The 19811-nt window shown below is 42.1% G+C and overlaps 1 protein-coding gene across 5 annotated transcripts in view; it reads right to left on the bottom strand.

Annotated features, from left to right (window-relative positions):
• Positions 1-19811, bottom strand: part of SULF1 (sulfatase 1) — a 199909-nt gene that overhangs the window by 161735 nt on the left and 18363 nt on the right. The window contains exon 1 of one of the 5 annotated variants that reach the window (XM_027561146.1): positions 10443-10727. The exons of 3 other annotated variants lie outside the window; for them this stretch is intronic. The gene's annotated coding sequence lies outside the window, so the exon portion shown is untranslated. Of the gene's footprint in view, positions 1-10442; positions 10728-19811 lie in introns of those variants that run through there. One more of the 5 variants, XM_027561141.1, reaches the window with a different exon arrangement.

Raw genomic sequence — 19811 nt, 5'->3', positions numbered from 1 at the left:
TTAAAGTCTGTGCCACACAATGTAACGTTTAGTTAGAGGGTCTCTGTTGCTGTCTAGACAGGGGAAGGTCTCATCTCTCTGGTCAGGTTTTCAGATTCCGAAGCATGAAGGTTGTGCCTTGGGCTCTTGTCTACATTTTTAGCTCTAATCATGTCTTCCCAGAACTCCATGCACTGATTGAGTATCACTGTAGCATCAGGATCTGAGTCACACATCAACCCTTGGTCTGTTTGGAGTTTATTCAAGTGTTGGTCAAGTATATCTAGTCTAAGAACCTGAATCGCTCCTGAAGCAAGAAAACATGAGTAGCCCACAGCCCTAAAGCTGGGCTACACAAACTTGAATAGAAAAGGAACCACCGGTCCAGCTTTGGGTCATTTTTTTCTTTTTTTTTTCTTAAGCCAGACCTATCATATTTTCTGCAAGCAATGACTTGACCTAAGACTCAGAAGTACACATGCGTGCATTTGAAGTGAGCTCATATGAGTCTCAATCTCTCTGCTTGTAAAATAACAAGTTAGATTGGAAGACCTCCAAAATCACTTCCTGCTCTAAAATTCTAAAAAATGTTGGCACATGTGCCCATTAATTTGATACTTAAAAGTAGTGAAAGTGTCAGTTGTGTCCGACTCTCTGTGGCCCCATGGACTGCAGCACACCAGGCTCCTCTTTCCATGGAATTCTCCTGGCAAAGTGAGAAAACCTACCGGAGTGGGTTGCCATATCCTTCTCCAGGTGATCTTCTCAACCCAGGGACCGACCCTGGTTCTCGTGTATTGCAGGCTGATAGATTCTTTATTGTTTGAGCCACCAGGTAGCCCAACTAATTTTTTTTTCTTTTTTAAATTTTATTTTATTTTTAAACTTTACAAATTGTATTAGTTTTGCCAAATATCAAAATGAATCCACCACACGTATACATGTGTTCCCCATTCTGAACCCTCCTCCCTCCTCCCTCCCCATACCATCCCTCTGGGTCGTCCCAGTGCACTAGCCCCAAGCATCCAGTATCGTGCATCGAACCTGGACTGGCAACTCGTTTCATACATGATATTATACATGTTTCAATGCCATTCTCCCAAATCTTCCCACCCTCTCCCTCTGCAACAGAGTCCATAAGACTGTTCTATACATCAGTTTCTCTTTTGCTGTCTCGTACATAGGGTTATTGCTAGCATCTTTCTAAATTCCATATATATGCGTTAGTATATTGTATTGGTGTTTTTCTTTCTGGCTTACTTCACTCTGTATAATAGGCTCCAGTTTCATCCACCTCATTAGAACTGATTCAAATGTATTCTTTTTAATGGCTGAGTAATACTCCATTGTGTATATGTACCACCGCTTTCTTATCCATTCATCTGCTGATGGACATCTAGGTTGCTTCCGTGTCCTGGCTATTATAAACAGTGCTGCGATGAACATTGGGGTACACGTGTCTCTTTCCCTTCTGGTTTCCTCAGTGTGAATGCCCAGCAGTGGGATTGCTGGATCATAAGGCAGTTCTATTTCCAGTTTTTTAAGGAATCTCCACACTGTTCTCCATAGTGGCTGTACTAGTTTGCATTCCCACCAACAGTGTAAGAGGGTTCCCTTTTCTCCACACCCTCTCCAGCATTCATTGCTTGTAGACTTTTGGATCGCAGCCATTCTGACTGGTGTGAAATGGTACCTCATAGTGGTTTTGATTTGCATTTCTCTGATGAGTGATGTTGAGCATCTTTTCATGTGTTTGTTAGCCATCTGGATGTCTTCTTTGGAGAAATGTCTATTTAGTTCTTTGGCCCATTTTTTTTTTTTTTTAACAGAAGAATAGATTTTATTTATTTATTTTTTCCTAATTTTATTTTATTTTTAAACTTTACATAATTGTATTAGTTTTGCCAAATATCAAAATGAATCCGCCACAGGCATACATGTGTTCCCCATCCCGAACCCTCCTCCCTCCTCCCTCCCCATACCATCCCTCTGGGCCGTCCCAGTGCACCAGCCCCAAGCATCCAGCATCGTGCATCGAACCTGGACTGGCAACTCGTTTCCTACATGATATTTTACATGTTTCAATGCCACTCTCCCAAATCTTCCCACCCTCTCCCTCTGCAACAGAGTCCATAAGACTGTTCTATACATCAGTGTCTCTTTTGCTGTCTCGTACACTGGGTTATTGTTACCATCTTTCTAAATTCCATATATATGCGTTAGTATACTGTATTTATGTTTTTCCTTCTGGCTTACTTCACTCTGTATAATAGGCTCCAGTTTCATCCACCTCATTAGAACTGATTCAAATGTATTCTTTTTAATGGCTGAGTAATACTCCATTGTGTATATGTACCACAGATTTCTTATCCATTCATCTGCTGATGGACATCTAGGTTGCTTCCATGTCCTGGCTATTATAAACAGTGCTGCGATGAACATTGGGGTACACGTATCTCTTTCCCTTCTGGTTTCCTCAGTGTGTATGCCCAGCAGTGGGATTGCTGGATCATAAGGCAGTTCTATTTCCAGTTTTTTAAGGAATCTCCACACTGTTCTCCATAGTGGCTGTACTAGTTTGCATTCCCACCAACAGTGTAAGAGGGTTCCCTTTTGTCCACACCCTCTCCAGCATTTATTGCTTGTAGACTTTTGGATCGCAGCCATTCTGACTGGTGTGAAATGGTACCTCATAGTGGTTTTGATTTGCATTTCTCTGATAATGAGTGATGTTGAGCATCTTTTCATGTGTTTGTTAGCCATCTGGATGTCTTCTTTGGAGAAATGTCTATTTAGTTCTTTGGCCCATTTTTTGATTGGGTCGTTTATTTTTCTGGAGTTGAGCTGTAGGAGTTGCTTGTATATTTTTGAGATTAGTTGTTTGTCAGTTGCTTCATTTGCTATTATTTCCTCCCATTCTGAAGGCTGCCTTTTCACCTTGCTAATAGTTTCCTTTGTTGTGCAGAAGCTTTTAAGTTTAATTAGGTCCCATTTGTTTATTTTTGCTTTTATTTCCAATATTCTGGGGGGTGGGTCATAGAGGATCCTGCTGTGATGTATGTCGGAGAGTGTTTTGCCTATGTTCTCCTCTAGGAGTTTTATAGTTTCTGGTCTTACATTGAGATCTTTAATCCATTTTGAGTTTATTTTTGTGTATGGTGTTAGAAAGTGTTCTAGTTTCATTCTTTTACAAGTGGTTGACCAGATTTCCCAGCACCACTTGTTAAAGAGATTGTCTTTAATCCATTGTATATTCTTGCCTCCTTTGTCAAAGATAAGGTGTCCATATGTGCGTGGATTTATCTCTGGGCTTTCTATTCTGTTCCATTGATCTATATTTCTGTCTTTGTGCCAGTACCATACTGTCTTGATAACTGTGGCTTTGTAGTAGAGCCTGAAGTCAGGTAGGTTGATTCCTCCAGTTCCATTCTTCTTTCTCAAGATAGCTTTTAGCCCAACTAATTTGACATTAAACATCCACCAACAAGTGTGGTGTGTGCCAGAATTTCACCTGCTGATAATATGTCCGGAAGTTAAGCTTGATGGTTTAAGAGCTTTGGTTTGAAAGTTTGCTTTGGCTTCTCTCTCTGTATTAGTGTGCTACTGAACTTGGCACCTAGGAAGCCATGCTGGAGAGCTAGTGGATGACTGACCGGAGCTGTCTGGGCTTTCTCTGTTGTTCAGAAACTGAACTGCATTTCCTGGCTCTCAAACTTCGTAAGCTCATCAGATTTTGCTGCAGAGAAATGTCATTCAAATAACAGTCCCCGGTGGAAAACACTAGCCCCATTCATAGTTAGTGAAATGCTGAAATAGTAACTAATATTTTAAAACTGTGGATTGAAGGCATTTCTGTATACGCTACACGTACATGCATTTAGATAAATGTGTGAAAGAAACGTTTCTTTTCCTTAAGCTGTTGTCCTTTAATTGTCTCCTAAAAGTGGCTTTAGTCCTGTTGCAGAAATGCACTCTGTCTCTGCTCCCTTCACCTTGGAAAGTAATAAGTGGTTCCAAACTGCCTTCCCAAAGGAGTTGTTGGAAGGTCCAAAATGTCCTCATTAGGAAGCTTATGCCGAGCCACACAAATCTTGCCATTGTGGATGGTGTGCGCATGTGGGACCATTACTTCATGCACAATGACATGAGACCAGAAAACATGTGAACAGGAAGCCAAACCCAAGAGAGAGCTGGGGCACTTCCAGCTTTGCATGGAGCCCAGAAATGAAGCAAAATTCAGCAGTATTCTGGACTCAGGTGTCTGGGGGCCAGCACAGCTGCACCCCAGCCCTCTTCAAACACTGCGTAGGAGAGCACAGTGGCTCCAGCAGCACCCAGCCTGGACTCAATCATTATGTCAGCAAACCCCAAAAGATCGTGAAGACGAAGTCTTTGCTTAGGAAGCCAGACTTTAAATGGCTTGAGTAACCTAAAAGCAGAATGGCCAGCACCATTTATGGAAGCTCAGTATATTCCTCATGCTTTCAAGCATGCTAATGGGAATTCCCCCCAATATATCTTGCTCCTTCTTTAAATAATAAACTTTCCCATGATGCAAGCTCATCCTATTCTAAAGTATATATTTGGTGATTAATTTATATAACAGATAGTGACAGTTCCTTTCCTTCTTCCTTACTTTCTTTTTAAACTGTTTTAAAACCTGTTACATCATCTCAGAAACCAAAGATAATCTCTGAAGTTTGGGGAATTTGAAGTGAGCTCCCAGAAGCTGGATGGAATTCATATAATAACCAAATACTATCTTTCTGATGAGTGACAAAACTCGATATTTGGAGGTGACAAGAGTTTCTTAAATCTCCTTTTAAATATGTTAATACAGTTTATCTACCAGGAGGAAACACTATACTTGACTTTGTGAGACCAGCCATGAAGGCTGGGACAAGCCCCTTTTGTAATAAATGGTCTTTGCTCTGAAGTGTTCGGGTGTGGGTAAGAGCTCTAAAATTCAGGAAATCCAATAGAGGCTTTGCCATAGAAGATTAGAAAGGGTAAAAGGCTATAAGAAAACTAAGGTTATCAAGTAATCAGACCTCAAAGACTTAAAAAGTCACAGCTTCCTGTCTGCTAATCAGATTGTTTTCTGTTCGCTCTAAATGTTAAAATTCTTCCCCTCGTTATCTTTAAAAAATTTACAAACATGACACACCTCTCCTTTCCAGGTATCCACCATTCAAGTCAATGGGAAGAACTTCCTGCTCACCCCGAAGGAGGAAATGTTTATGGGATAAGTCACCGCCAGGTAAGAAATCACCTTCTTTGCTTTAGTCTTACAGTTTCCTCTTTTCCTCTAGTCTCTGAGTGGGTCCTCAATTCCAGGGAAGTAAAATAAACACCCTGCTAAGGAAAGAGCTACTTCATGATGAGTAAGTATACATTTTTCATGAATATGTGCTCTTTATGAATAAGTATTCTACTCGCCTACAGATCTTTTCCCAAGTCTCTTCTTGTTTCTGAAGGTTTAGAGGAAGTACAGATTTCTCTTTTTGAGGGTATACAAAATTATTGGCAAGACTACTCTGGACATGGCCTTCCTGTTGAAACTGAGTGGGAAACAACCCACTCAACAGCAGAGGTACAAGATGAAAGCTCAGAGCCCCAATGAGACCAGAGACTGACATTTCTTTGGGGGGACTGGGCATAAAGGGGAAGAACCCAGTCTCTATGTTTCGTCTCTAAATTTCTAAGACAAATTTGGCAGTTTTATACTTTTTAAAAAGCTACCTTTTACATATAAGCAATATCATTTGTATCATTTTTTTAGATTCCACATATAAGTGATATCATGTGGAATTTTTTTAAATGATGCAAATGAACTTATTTACAAAACAGAAACATACTGACAAACAGAGAACAAATTTATGGTTACCAAAGGGGCAAGGGGTAGGGGAGGGACAAATTAGGATTTGGAGACTAAAGTATATACTGCTGCTGCTAAGTCACTTCAGTCGTGTCCGACTCTGTGCGACCCCATAGACAGCAGCCCACCAGGCTCCCCCGTCCCTGGGATTCTCCAGGCAAGAACGCTGGAGTGGGTTGCCATTTCCTTCTCCAATGCATCAAAGTGAAAAGTGAAAGTGAAGTCGCTCAGTCGTATCCGACCCTCAGCAACCCCATGGACTGCAGCCTTACTATGCACATAATAGATAACCAACAAGGACCTACTGGGAACTATAGTCAATATCTTATAATAGCTTATAATGGAAAAGAATAAAAAAAAATTGATTCAGTCATATATGTATATGTATATATATACATATATACTTTCCTGTATACCTGAAACTAATACAACACTGTAAAGGAAACAAAAAACAGTATCATTTATATATAAAAAAGATTAAACAAAAACTGACTTCTTATATTACTTAATGTTGGAGGTTAGCCTCTAAACACAACATTCAGTTCAGTTCAGTTCATTTCAGTCGCTCAGTCGTGTCCGACTCTTTGCGATCCCATGGACTGCAGCACGCCAGGCCTCCCTGTCTATCACCAACTCCTGGAGTTTACTCAAACTCATGTCCGTTGAGTCGGTGAGATGATCCAACCATCTCATCCTCTGTCGTCCCCTTTTCCTCCCACCTTCAATCTTTCCCAGCATCAGGGTCAGTTCTTAGAATCAGGTCGCCAACGTATTGAAGTTTCAGCTTCAGCATCAGTCCTTCCAATGAATTTTCAGGACTAATTTCCTTTAGGACGGACTGGTTGGATCTCCTTGCACTCCAAGGGACTCTCAAGAATCTTCTCCAACACCACAGTTCAAAAGCATCAATTCTTTGGTGCTCAGCTTTCTTCGTAGTCCAACTCTCACATCCATACATGACCACTGGAAAAACCATAGCTTTGACTAGATGGAGCTTTGTTGGCAAAGTAATGTCTCTGCTTTCTAACATGCTATCTCAGTTGGTCATAGTTTTTCTTCCAAGGAGCAAGTGTCTTTTAATTTCATGTCTGCAGTCACCATCTGCAGTGACTTTGGAGCCCAAAGTCTATCACTGTTTCTACTATTTTCCCATCTATTTGTCATGAAGTGATGGGACCAGATGCCATGATCTTAGTTTTCTGAATGTTGAGTTTTGAACCAACTTTTTCACTCTCCTCTTTCATTTTCATTAAAAGGCTCTTTAGTTCTTCACTTTCTGCCATAAGGGTGGTGTCATCTGCATATCTGAGGTTATTGATATTTCTTCTGGCAACCTTGATTCCAGCTTGTGCTTCATCCAGCCCAGCGTTTCTCATGATGTACCCTGCATATAAGTTAAATAAGCAGCCCCAGCTAACTCAATTTCCTTCTATTAACTTGTACCTCTTCTTGTTTTATGGTATTCTATTATAGCTACCCATTTGTGCAAGCTTAAAGCTAATATTATAGGTGTTTCCTTTTTCCTTCATTCCTTCATTCAGTCCCCAAGTTGAGAATGTTCCACCTTCTAAATATCTCAGCACTCTGTGCCCTATTGTCCACCTACACTGCCCAGGCCTTAGCAGTTCTCACTTGTTTACAATAGTCTTTCAACTGATCTCGTAGTTTACAGCACTATCACTCCCTAAGCCTTTGCCCAGCCTACATTCCACACTGCATAGATGATCTATATAAAATCTTCCTAAAACACAAATCACATCTACTTTCTGCCTTCTCAGCCCCAAACAAAGTCCTTCCTTGACTCTCCATTGACTCAACAGTAATCTTAAAAGTACCAGTAATCTTAAAAGTAATCTCAGTGAGGAAAGGAACTTGTGCTACAATGCTTGCATCATTGAGTTGGGTTTGCTACAAACAGAAAAACCAAATAAACAAAATGGTCTATTGAACCAACTAATATCTTAGTGATACAGGTAACATGTGCCAGCCCAAGCTTTTTACATTAACGCGAACCTACAAAAGGCATTTCTTTGGATCATGAGCTCATCCAAAAAGACTCATGAGCATGAGTTTGAGTTTTACTAGAGTGATGAGTACAAACACCTACCTGAGCATGAGACACCACCATATTCATGATTAGACCCCTGATTAAATCTCCAGGACCCCAAGATTCAACAGTCCAGCACCAACTGAAACCAGTTCCCAGTCTCCACCCCACCCCCTGTTCCCCATCCCCACCAGCCCCCTCATCTTGGCCTTCTTACTTATTCTGCTCTCCAAGGCCCTTCCTTTATGGAATGCCCTTCCACACCACCAGCTGTTCCTTTAAAACTCATACAATCAGCATCATCTTTGTAAATGTTGCTTTGAATTTCATTGGAGAGAATTTCTCTGCCCTCAGTTCTGTCACTTAATCATAAAAGACTTCTGTTTTTTTGCAGGTGTTATACTGTTAAGAAAATTCTGTTTTTTCTTTTTTTTTTTTGGTTTGTTTCCTTAGAGCAGGAGCTCCCTCAGGGCAGGATATGACTCCTCTTGTTCATTTTGGCGTGACTAGTGCTTAGCACAGCAGGCAATACAAAGTAGATGCTCAAAAAACTCAGGCACTGAATCAAAGATGAAAAAATTGTGTAAATGGAAAAGCCCTAAAATTGACTGAAACACTTCTGCATTCAGACACTGTGCTAGATACTTTACATGTTTTATTTCCTTTTAATCCTTTCAACAATCCTCTCCTTGGGATAAGTATTGGGTTGGCCAATCCCATAGTATTTGTCTCCTTTCACAGAGGTGAAACTTGAGATTGAAAATCTGAAAGGTCTTGCTGCTGGTCACATAACCATGTAATGGCAAAACCAAGCCTCACAGCCAGATCAAATCATAGTTTGTGTTCCTCCTACCACAGTCAAGTATGCCTCTGAGGAACACTGAGATTATGTGGCTGATCTTTGTAACTAAATTAGCTATAGCATAGAATTTTAGTGTTGACAGCTCACTTTTAAATTTAGGGGGGAAAGCAAGTAGAATCCAGTCTTATTTTCAAATTTAATTATGCCTTAGAATTTCTTGGAAGCCACAAGGAATTTTAAGTGGAAATGTCATTTAAAGGGACTCTTAAAAAAAAAAAAACAACTGAATTTTACAATGTTTTCCATGTTTGTTGAATAAATAATGAATAAATAGATCTACTGTATTCTGAAATTTGATATGAAATCTTTCCACCTAATCTATCTTGGGCATGATACTATCAAGTAATGACACTGAACACTGGATAGTTACAACAAATATAAGAGATGATTATATATATTTAATTAAACATATACATACATAGTATCTTTAATTCTTTTACATATACACACACACACTGATAAACACACATTATATGTGGTTTTCATAGCTGTTTATATAAAGTAATCAAGCTCAGTGAATTAATCATAGCACTTAGGACACTGAAAGGGCTTCCCCAGTGGCTAAGCAGTAAAGAATCCGCCTGTGATGCAAAAGGTGCAAGAGACACGGATTCGTTCCCTGATCAGGAAGATCCTCTGGAGGAGGGCATGACAACCGACTCCAGTATTCTTGCCTGGAGAATCTCATGGACAGAGGAGCCTGGAGGGTTACAGTTCACAGGGTCTCAAAGTGTCAGACCCGACTGAAGTGACTAGCATACACATGACACTAAAACTGCTTTCTACAATTTATATTTCTTAGTTTTCTTACTTGAATAAAGACAGTAATTTTCTATATCTCATAGTACACCAACTTATAATCATGGTTTCATAAAAGCAAATTGAACAACTACCCAAGATAGAACTTGGTGTTCTCGGCTTATTCAATTAGCAAATCATACTTCCTAAAAGCTCAGAAATTGTATCTTTCTTCTAGAGTTTTAAATTCACTTTTTGTTGAAAGGCAATTTCCCAAAGCCTTGAGCATCATCCCTGAGAACAAAACTAACTCAGCATTTACAGACACGTAGTCGAACAACAGAGCTTTGGGTTTTGCCAGGGCTTGAGAAGCTCATTCTCTGTAATATTTAGATCTTTCAGCTGTACAGTGAAAAACTTAGTAAGAATTCACCTGTCCACTCCAGTGACAGTGTTTTGCAAGGTTTTAAACACGCCAGTACAAGTTTCAAAACTACACCGAAAAATGAGATTTATCATAGTGTGAAAAGAAACTTCCCACAACTGAATTTGCCTGAAAGCAGAGAAACTTAAGCCCAAAGTTGCAACATTATTCCTGGATACCTAACAAGTAAGGTGAATAACCAGGGTTCCTTTGTAGGGTGAGATGTGTGTGTGGAGACCAGTCAGCTACCACCAGGACCAGGACATGGGGAAATTTGGGGGGACAATTTTGTGAATAAATGAATGAGCAACAGAAACCTCTTTCCCTCTTACAATTTTTAAGAGGGACCCAATTTGGGTGGAAGACTTTGGCCAGAAACACATTTCCGAAAATCAGGGTAGCATCTGAGCACGGGGAAATCTATTCTCGGGAATAAATAAGATGAAATGGACAAGGGCAGTGAGCAAACTTTGGTTCTTTCCTTATGAAAGAAAAAGCAGAGCATCATACTTACAAAAGCCGCCTTCCAAGTCCTCTCTAGAGAACCAGCTCTGGGAACTGGGAGAACGCACAGGAGCGGAGATAAGGCGGCGGCAGCGGGGCTTCCTTCCTCCTCCCCGGGGCGAGAGTCATTGTTCCTTATCTCCCTGACCTCCGGGGGCGCCGGGGGCCGGGAAGGGCCGGCCTCTGACCCCCTCTGCCCTCCCTCCTGGCCTCCGCGCCTCGGGTCGGGGTTTCCTATTAGCCGCTCCAGTCGCCCGGCCTGACACGGGCCGGGGGAGGCAAGAGGGCCAGTCTGCGAAGCGCTTGCGAGATGCAGAGGGTTATATAAGCCCGCGTATTATTATCATCACACACCCCCATAGAACCAAGGCTGCCAGACAAACAAAAGGCAGTTCCAAGAAGGGGAGGAGCAGAGGCAGAAGTTACACTGGGGGTGAATTTCGGGACACTGCTGAACTGGCTGGAAAAAAAAAAAAAAGGCAACTCAATATGTGCATGCAAACCTCGGCAAACAAACTGAGCTGCAGCTGGCCGGCCTGCCGGCCGGTCGGCCACGCGGGAAGGCTCCTCGGAGGAAGGGAGGGAGGGGGTCGGGGGTTGGCAGGGCTCTCAGGCTGCGGTCCCCCCGCCCCCGCCCCCAGGCACCCGACACAGTAGCCGCCCGCCCGTGGTGGGATGGAGTGGATGAGGAAGATGTGGTATTTGGAGAAGCAGGCGTTCCAGAGACCGAGTGCTTAGTAAACACGGATGTTTCTTAAGACTCTCACCAGGTGCTTCTGCTGCTTCGCTTTCGTTCTGGTCTCTCATTTTGCTAATGAGAGTTTGCAGGGAGTTCCAGGGGTCAGGGTCCTACCCTATATATCCATCCTCTGTTTTAAATCTCCGTGGGTCTCTGTTCTTTTCTTTGTGGGAGCCCAAACCTCCCAGCCAAAGGGTTCTTTAGGCCAGAGCTGGAGCTGAGAAAGTTTTCACTTCATCCTCTCCGCTACCCTCCCTCCCCCATGCTGCTACCCTCGGGTTTTCTTTAGATGATTCTTTTCCTGCCCTGTTTCTGGCTCTGCTGCCCAACCTCTGAGGAACTTCCTCCTCCAGGCATTCACGCCTTCCACGTGTCACCGCACTAATTCCTCTCTTCCCAGCCCAACGCCCCTCACCTACTCCAGCTCTTGAGACTATGAATCATCTTCTAAAGATGGCCTTTCCGGTTCTTCCCTGCCCAGCCCCAGCCTGCCTGTCCTCCACCTCAGCCTGGAATGTCAGCCCTCCCATTGCCTTCAAAGCACAGTTCAAATCCCATCTTCCCCCTCAAATTCTCCCAATTTCCCTTCTTTTCTTCTCCTTGACCTGGCTTCTCTGCTGTAATTCTTCACGTATATCTGGCTTCCTAAGTATGGGATCTGGTGTGATTCTCGGAGGTGGCCCAGGACAGGCACTTCATTGAGTGTTTTGACTGAATGTAGCTGACAGCCAACCCAATGTCACCTGGGCCATCAGTCTTGGAGTGGAGGAGCCCCAGGTAACCTCCAGGTGTTCAGATTAAAGCCTGCGTTGACGGACTGTTGAAATTGTGCAGTGGGCCAGGGGCGGTTGTGGTAACTTTTACTTTTGGATATGTTTGGAAATTTTTATAAATTAAAAACAAAAAGAAAAATATATTAACGCATATATATGGAATCTAGAAAAATGGTACTATTGAACCAAGATGGTTCTTGGTGACATTCCCCTGTTAGTTCCTGCAGGGCAGAAATAGTCAGAAATAGAGAATAGGCTTATGCACACGCAGCTGGAAGGAGAGGGTGGGACAAATTGAGAGAGTAACACTGAAATATTTACATTACCGTGTGTAAAGTAGATAGCTAAAGGGAAGTTTCTGTATAGTGCAGGGAGCTCAGCCTGGTGATCTAGCTACAGCCTAGAGGGGTGGAATGGGGTGGGAGGGAGGTTCAAAAGGGAGGGGACATATGTATGCCATGCTGTACTAAGTCTCTTTAGTCGTGTCCGACTCTGTGCAGCCCCATGGACTATAGCCCACCAGGTTCCTCTGTCCATGGGATTCTCGAAGCAAGAATGCTGGAGTGGATTGCCATGCCCTCCTCCAGGGGCTCTTCCCGACTCAGGGATTGAACCTGTGTCTCTTATGTCTCTTGGAGTGGCAGGTGGGTTCTTTACCTTTAGTGCCACCTGGGAAGCCTGGACATATGTATATCTATGGCTAATTCATGTTGATATATGATAAAAACCAACACAACATTGTTAAGCAATTATCCTCCAATTAAGAATAAATTTTAAAAAATAGAAAGCTTTGTAAAATTTGGAGAAGAATGTCTGATCTTCTGTCACATTCCTTAGGACGTGTGCTTGTGAGGGCACCAGGAATGCTGGTCTCTACTGGGCTCCTGCTATTGCTCATCAGGAGACCACCGGAGTGTAGATGACTTCCTAGAAGGCCAGGAAAGTTCCTGAAAGGTGAGATTTTTCAGAAATCACAGACTTCTTGGATGCATTTTATGAGAGAACTCCTCCACTGTGGAAAGAATGCAGACTATCACAACAGCAGCTCAATGTGAGCACAATAGCTCTCTGGTGATGTGTTTTATGATATGGAGTGAAGTACAGAATGTGAGCTGTCGGGTGTTGAATTTCTGTGGCTTAGCGTTCAAGCGTTCTTGGTGACATTCCCCTGTTAGTCTTTGGTGAAAGCAGTAAGCTGTCAGTGCCGTCTGGGGTGGCTGGATGTACAGTGGTGTCATTTTAGAGACTTGGGGCGGGGGGTGTCAACGGGCTCTCCCAGGCACGCAGAATGTTCAGTGAATTAGAAGAACTTTCCCGCCTCCACTAATTTAGAACAATAAAAAACCGATTCAGGTTCTAAAGAGGTATTTTGGCCTTCAGTTCTTGAGGTATGGGCTTCAGGAAGGACTGAGATCTCATTACAATTCAGTAGTTCAAGATCTCCCCTCTTTTTGTTCTGCTCAAGTCAGAGCCGTCACCTTTGTTTTCACTACCATGTATGAGTCTTGACTGGTGTCAGGCACTTTAATGTGCCTTATGTTCTTTATGTGCATTCTAACGTAGTGATTGATCTAGTTTAACACTTGATCTACTTTAACTTCCTCATTACAAAGGTACAGAACTTAAGGTCTAGAGAAATTAAATGCCTTGCCCCAGAATTTTTTTTTGTTGCTATTTTTTTTTTTTTTGATGTGGACCATTTAAAAAGTCTTTATTGAATTTGTTACAACATTGTTTCTTATCTCCTGAAGCAGGGATCAAACTCCCAGCCCTTGCATTGGAAGGTGAAGTCTTAACACTGAACTGCCAGGGAAGTCCCCTGCCTAAGATTTTAAACAGGCCCAGCATTAACTTCCCACATGGTGCAGTGGCAAAGAATTCACCTGCCAACACAGGAGATGTGGGTTTGATCCCTGGGCTGGGAAGATCCCCTGGAGAAGGAAATAGCAACCCACTCCAGTATCCTTGCCTGGAGAATCGCATGGACAGAGGAGCCTGGCAGGCTACAGTCCATGGGGTCACAAAGAGTTGGACACAACTGAGCACACCCACCCACACACATACACACACACCCCATTAAACTTCAGAGGTCCAAGCTCTGCCTGGAACCCCAGGTCTCCCTGAGTCCATTATCTCCTCAGTGGTTAAATTTCAGGGAAAGTAAGAGAACTTCACTTTGGTTCGCTTGTCTTTTTTTCTGCTGGAAGTAGAAACTGGTCAACATTCACCTCGTGGCAAATGAAAACCAAGTGAGGAATAGATATGTAATTTGTCTCAATGATGCAGGGCTTGCCTTCTCTTTTCATTCAAATCAAAGTGAGTAGCAGAGAATACTTCTGCGTGAATCATCGAGCTACTTATATAGCCTTGGCCTGAGAGCACTCTTGCTAGAAAACTTCTTATGCCCTAAGGTTATCAATCCAGTCAAGGTGACTTTTTTCACAGGAGACACAATAATTATGGCAAAGACATCTCTCTTAGAGGGGTCGGTATAGCCCAGGGGAAATAAGCATTCCATATGTCGACATAGTTTGTATGAACCACTGGCTTGGAAGGGCTGATTTCACATGCTGCCTTGACATCTTTGAGCCTCATGGGGCCCCAAAAGGCTGTGCGTTCCCCTACTTTTACCTGATTCAGGAAAGACTCTCTCCCTGGCTAGTTCCCCTACAGCTGGACAGCAGCAGTCTACCTACTCTGCATCCTGCTGGGTTTACTTCCCTGCCAGCCCACAGTCATTGAAACCAGCCAATCACATCCTTCCCTGGGATCCTGGGTGCCTCTCACTCTCAGGTTACTACAGAGCCTGCTCCTTATAGGCTCTTCTTTTTCCCTCTGTTCCTAAATGTAGCCTCTGTGTTGCCCCATGTGACCCAGAGTGTCCACTTCCCCCTGGACTCTTAGTATATGTGACTAATAAATTACTTTTGATCTCCTGTGTCCTGAGTCAGATGTCCTGTGTTTGGTCATCTGAGAACCCTAGGACAGGACTCCCTCCCTCCCCCATGGGGTGAAGAGGAGGTGAACAGAACAATGACCAGACATTCATGTTAATACTAAATGGAATTCTCATAGAACTAGTGCCAAATATCACATCCTTTGGCGTTTCATTAAGCGAAGCATCAGGCTACTGGCAAATAGATATGGATTTGAACTGAAATTAGCTGAAACTGACCTTTATTAATTTCAAGGTCCCTGGGCTTTCCCTTGTGCTCTTTTTAATTTTTATTATTCTCACCTGGAGATTTTTGCAAGAAACAGCATTGTTCTCTTTCCTGAGCTGGCTTAACTGTAGTCCTGCCCAAAGGCAAAGAAATCAAAAGATGACCCTTTCATTCCTGTCATTTAAATCTTTACTAACTGCATTCTTTCAGGACAATGTAGCAGAAAGAATTTTTCTCATCTCCAAAGACAAGAGATTATAATAAGCAGATGTTTTTAATATTTTTTTTTTTTTACCGTCTGAAGCATCCCAATATTAATGTATTTCCAAATTCTCAGCCCAAGAAACAGTCTTCGATGTAATTTCTTTCCCTATTCATGAGATTTACAATAGGAAGGTCATATTTGTACTAGATTTTGACTTGAAATAAATCTTTTCTCCTCGGCATTTCTATAGAATCCAAGCACTTCATTATTTAGTCTTTTCCAAATATTAAATGCTTGTCATTCTTGAAGAACTAGCTAATCTTCCCTTTGTGGGTGGAGAAACTGAGATGTGGAAGTACAATCATTGCCAGAATACAGACCCACCTAAAGGTTGTGGCTACCCATTGAAATGCTATCCTCTGCACATCTTAGACATGAAATAAAACTGCAAATCGTCTCATAAGCAGCAAGTATGACATCCTCCAACTATTAGAAAGTGTTTGTTAAAAGCTCATTTGCATTTTGCTTAATGTGAGAAGCTTTATGGAGTAAATATATATTCAAGCCCCACCACCACCCTCAACACAGGCTCTGGTCGATCGATTCACTGCCCCTCTTTCTAGACTGTGCCTCATACAGATCAAAATATATTCTGAGTTCAGCTGGACAAGGCTTCGTTTAAACCACATCTGGTGCTCATCAAACCTCTATTTTAAGAGTGGGGAATTCTTTTTCAGAGATAGATTCTGTCTGGAAGGTCTATGGCAGCAAACAGTGCTCATTAAATTTCACAACATTTTACCAACGTCTGTACAGTACCCGCTTTTCCAGATTACGGAATCCAGACAAAAACCCTGACCCCCCACTTCAAAGAATTCCTCACTTGACTAATTCTAAAGAGTAAATTGATTTTCTCATCATTTGTTCTGTTTGACAATAGAAAGGCTGATGCAGCAACATTGCTAAAATGACAGCTCCTTTCTATCCGAGGGGAAGGAATTCGTGTTAATATTCTTAATGACTGGCATCTTTATGAGAATGTGAAATCGTTTATCCTCAGCAATAACCTGCCTAGGATTAAAAAGTACTTGGTACTTAGAACGGAAGTCATCTGTCAGGAAAAATTATTTAGACGGATGCAAATGAACTGAATGAATTGGTTTCCTAATTATGGTGTGTATAGTCAAGTTTGTTAAAATCAGTTTGAGTTGAAGCATTTGGAGAGGATCTTTCAAGAAGTGATATGACATTCTGCTGGAGGAAAAGACAATACATTTGTCTGATAAACTCCTTTCACATTTCCTAAGCATTTCTGGAAATGATTTAAGAAGGAAGGGCATGTAAATTGAGGGAAAATGCATTAAGTGCACTTTATGTCTTGCTAATTTGTAACAACAGTAATAATGCCTCACAGAAAACAGTGAACACGTGTTCATCACAATGCCCTAGATTTTACCTAATAATAATTATATCTAATAATAACCAATATTATTTTCCATGGGGGTTTGTTTCAGCCCTCTTGCGGCTGACCTGGGCGTGAGCCCACAGGGACAAGTCTATGCCAGCCCTTAACAAACAATGTACAGACCAGTCTGTATTCTGTAAGAGTTGTTCCCCTCTTAATGGGCATGGTTTTGCACACCAGTTAGCAACTTTTTACTTGAATCTCAGTCTTCTCTTCCTCACCACCTTGACAGCAAACTTTCATTTAGCTTTTTACAAAAAAAGCCTAGTAAATTGTGGGAAGACGCACTTTACTAGCATTGGCAATTAGTCTAGGGAAAAGTTGTAAATTGCAGGCAAATGCAAATTCCTTCCATGTAATTAATGATGGGGTTTTACCTTTTAGCATTTATGCAGAACTTTCTTTTGAGAGTCAGCACTGACTTTTGAAGACAAAATGACTTGGGTCCAAATCCTAGCTCTACAGGTGTGTAATTTTTTTTAAAGTCTAGTTCTTCTAAGTAGAATGACTAGTACAGATACAACTAAGTTTATAGCAGTGTCAGCATGTCGTCGGTACTCAGTTATCATTCAGTTTCTCCTTTTTCTGGCTATTTTAGGGCATTTGTGTCCTAATCACTAGTTTAGTATTATTTGCCCTGCGTGAGTAAAAAATATTCCTTTTTTTCAGTGAGTACATATTGAGCGGTGACCCTGGCAACAGCTCTGTATTTAAATATAAATATTAAACGATATTGGAGAAGGAAATGGTAACCCACTCCAGCATTCTTGCCTGGGAATTCCCATGGAGAGAGAAGCCTGGTGGGCTACAGTCCATGGGGTTGCAAAAGAGTCTGACATGACTTCCCAACTAAACAACAACATTAAATGATACAAAGAGATAACAGTAAGGATCTTTTTAAAAAGAGAATGATTGATAATTACTAATAATAATCCAAGTGTTATAGTTGCGACTTCAGCCCCGGGAGCAAAGTTATTCAGAGCATCAGATAAATTCAAGCTGTTAGGGCTGGTGTCAGAAATCCAAAGAAAGCTTTTGCTAGAAAATAGTGGATTAGAGAGACATAGAAAAAAAGAACCCAGGGAACATGATCCAAGAAATTCAACGGGACCAAATCCAGTTTGCTCCCTCCAGTTTTTTTTTTTTTTTCTGTATGTGTGTGTGTGAGAGAAAGAGAGAGAGAAAGTAGAGGGGACCCTGATGCTAGGAAGAGTGAAGGCAGAAAGAGAACAGGACATCAGAGGATTAGATGGTTGGATGGCATCACCAATTCAATGGACATATGAACTTGGGCAAACTCCAGGAAATGGTGAGGGACAGGGAGGCTTGGCGTGCTGCAGTCCATGGGATTGCAAAGAATCAGACACAACTTGGCGACTGAACAAGAGGGAAAAATGGCAAATGCAAAAGCATATGCCAAAGAGCAGGGACTGGGCAAAGCACAGAAGCACAGAGTGGGAAGAGGAGATGAAGAGGTGCGGAGGTGAAGGAGATGATGGACGCGGAGGTGTGGGGGTCGTACAGTCGTGCAGTCTTTGAGAGATGCTGGTGGAGGATGTGTTGAGCCGGAGACAGGAAAAAGCCTCATTCTGCAGAATCTACAAGTACCCATGTCTGGGGCTGGCAGGTGTATTAGTAAGAACCAGAGGTCAAGAGCCCAAGGCAAGAGTGATGGACAGCAAGAGAAGTGATAACGGGCAGAGCCTGAAAGGAGTTGTTTTGCTGCTATAAACTGGTGCCAAGTGGAGAAACCTGAGACCGACATGTGATTGACTTACCTGAATGCATTTTTTACCCTGAAATTCACTAACATTGCAGTCAGGTTAAGCTGTGCACTTAAAGTGTCTGTGCTCTGGGTGGGGTAGGACAAAGGTCATAGTACCAAGGCAGGAAAGATATAGGGGAATGCGGTCTTCTTAGCTCACCTAACTATTCGTGTTTGAGGAAAGACAGATACAAGTGAATATCAGAAACTTTGGAGCCGTCCACAAAAGGGATGGCTGCAATCGTGGGTAGGAAGAAAGGAGGTGGAAAAGTGTACCCTTTGTATCCTGCCACTTACCTGGACTTCACATCTTCCCTGACTGATCCTTTTCTGCATCATTGCTCAGCCGGCGTCTGCGAGGGCATCTTACATAGTAAGTCATCTATGTTCACTTTTTATCCTGACTGGTTGTAGCAAAGGGAAAAATCATGGACTCCCACCAGCGGTGAGACTGAGCATTACTTTTGTCATAGAAACAGGAAATTATCCAAAAAAGGTTATTCAGACAGTCCAAAACTGTCAGATTATTGACAGAGCAGTTCAGGTTTCCAAGAACTGGCTTAAAAAATATTCTTAAGTGAAATTTGTTCACTTCTCTATCATTTTTTTTTTTCTGGCTTTGAAACTATGTGTTTTGTGGCAAAGCTGAGACTTGGCAAATTGAACCGATTCATAAATCCTGTATTTAAGTATTTGGGCTTCCCTGGTGGCTTAGTGGTAAGGAATCCGCCTGTCAATGCAGGAGACACAGGTTCGATCCCTGGGTTGGGAAGATCCCCTGGAGAAGGAAATGGCAACCCTCTCCAGTATTCTTGCCTGAGAAATCCCATAGACAGAGGAACTTGGCAAGCCATATAGTCCCTGGGGTTGCAAAAGAGTCAGACATGACTTAGTGACTAAACAACAACAACCATTTAAATATTTAGATCATGACATCTTGAAAGCTTTTTAAGAGAGAACTCCAAACATCCTTTACATTTAGCAAACACTTACTGGATGTTTAATATATGCCAGAGACTGCTGCCAGTGCAAATAGGATATGGTACCTGCTTTTTCAAACATGTGTTTTTCCATACAAACTCTGTTCCTGGAAAGAATTCTCTCAATTGCAGAGTTTAAGATCATTGAATATATGAAAAAGAACTTGGCTGAAATACCAACTGAGCTTAAAGGAAAAAGGGAAAATGTGGAATAGGACAATGTAATTAACGGTGGGAGGTTCGCAGGTCCTGCCTTAGCCCTGATAGTTCTGCACATCAGTCAGGTTA

This window comes from Bos indicus x Bos taurus, chromosome 14 (genome assembly GCF_003369695.1).
Source record: "Bos indicus x Bos taurus breed Angus x Brahman F1 hybrid chromosome 14, Bos_hybrid_MaternalHap_v2.0, whole genome shotgun sequence".
Lineage (NCBI taxonomy): Eukaryota > Metazoa > Chordata > Mammalia > Artiodactyla > Bovidae > Bos > Bos indicus x Bos taurus.
The sequence above is the reverse complement of the archived record's forward strand: the minus strand, read 5'-3'. Positions and strand labels throughout refer to the sequence as shown.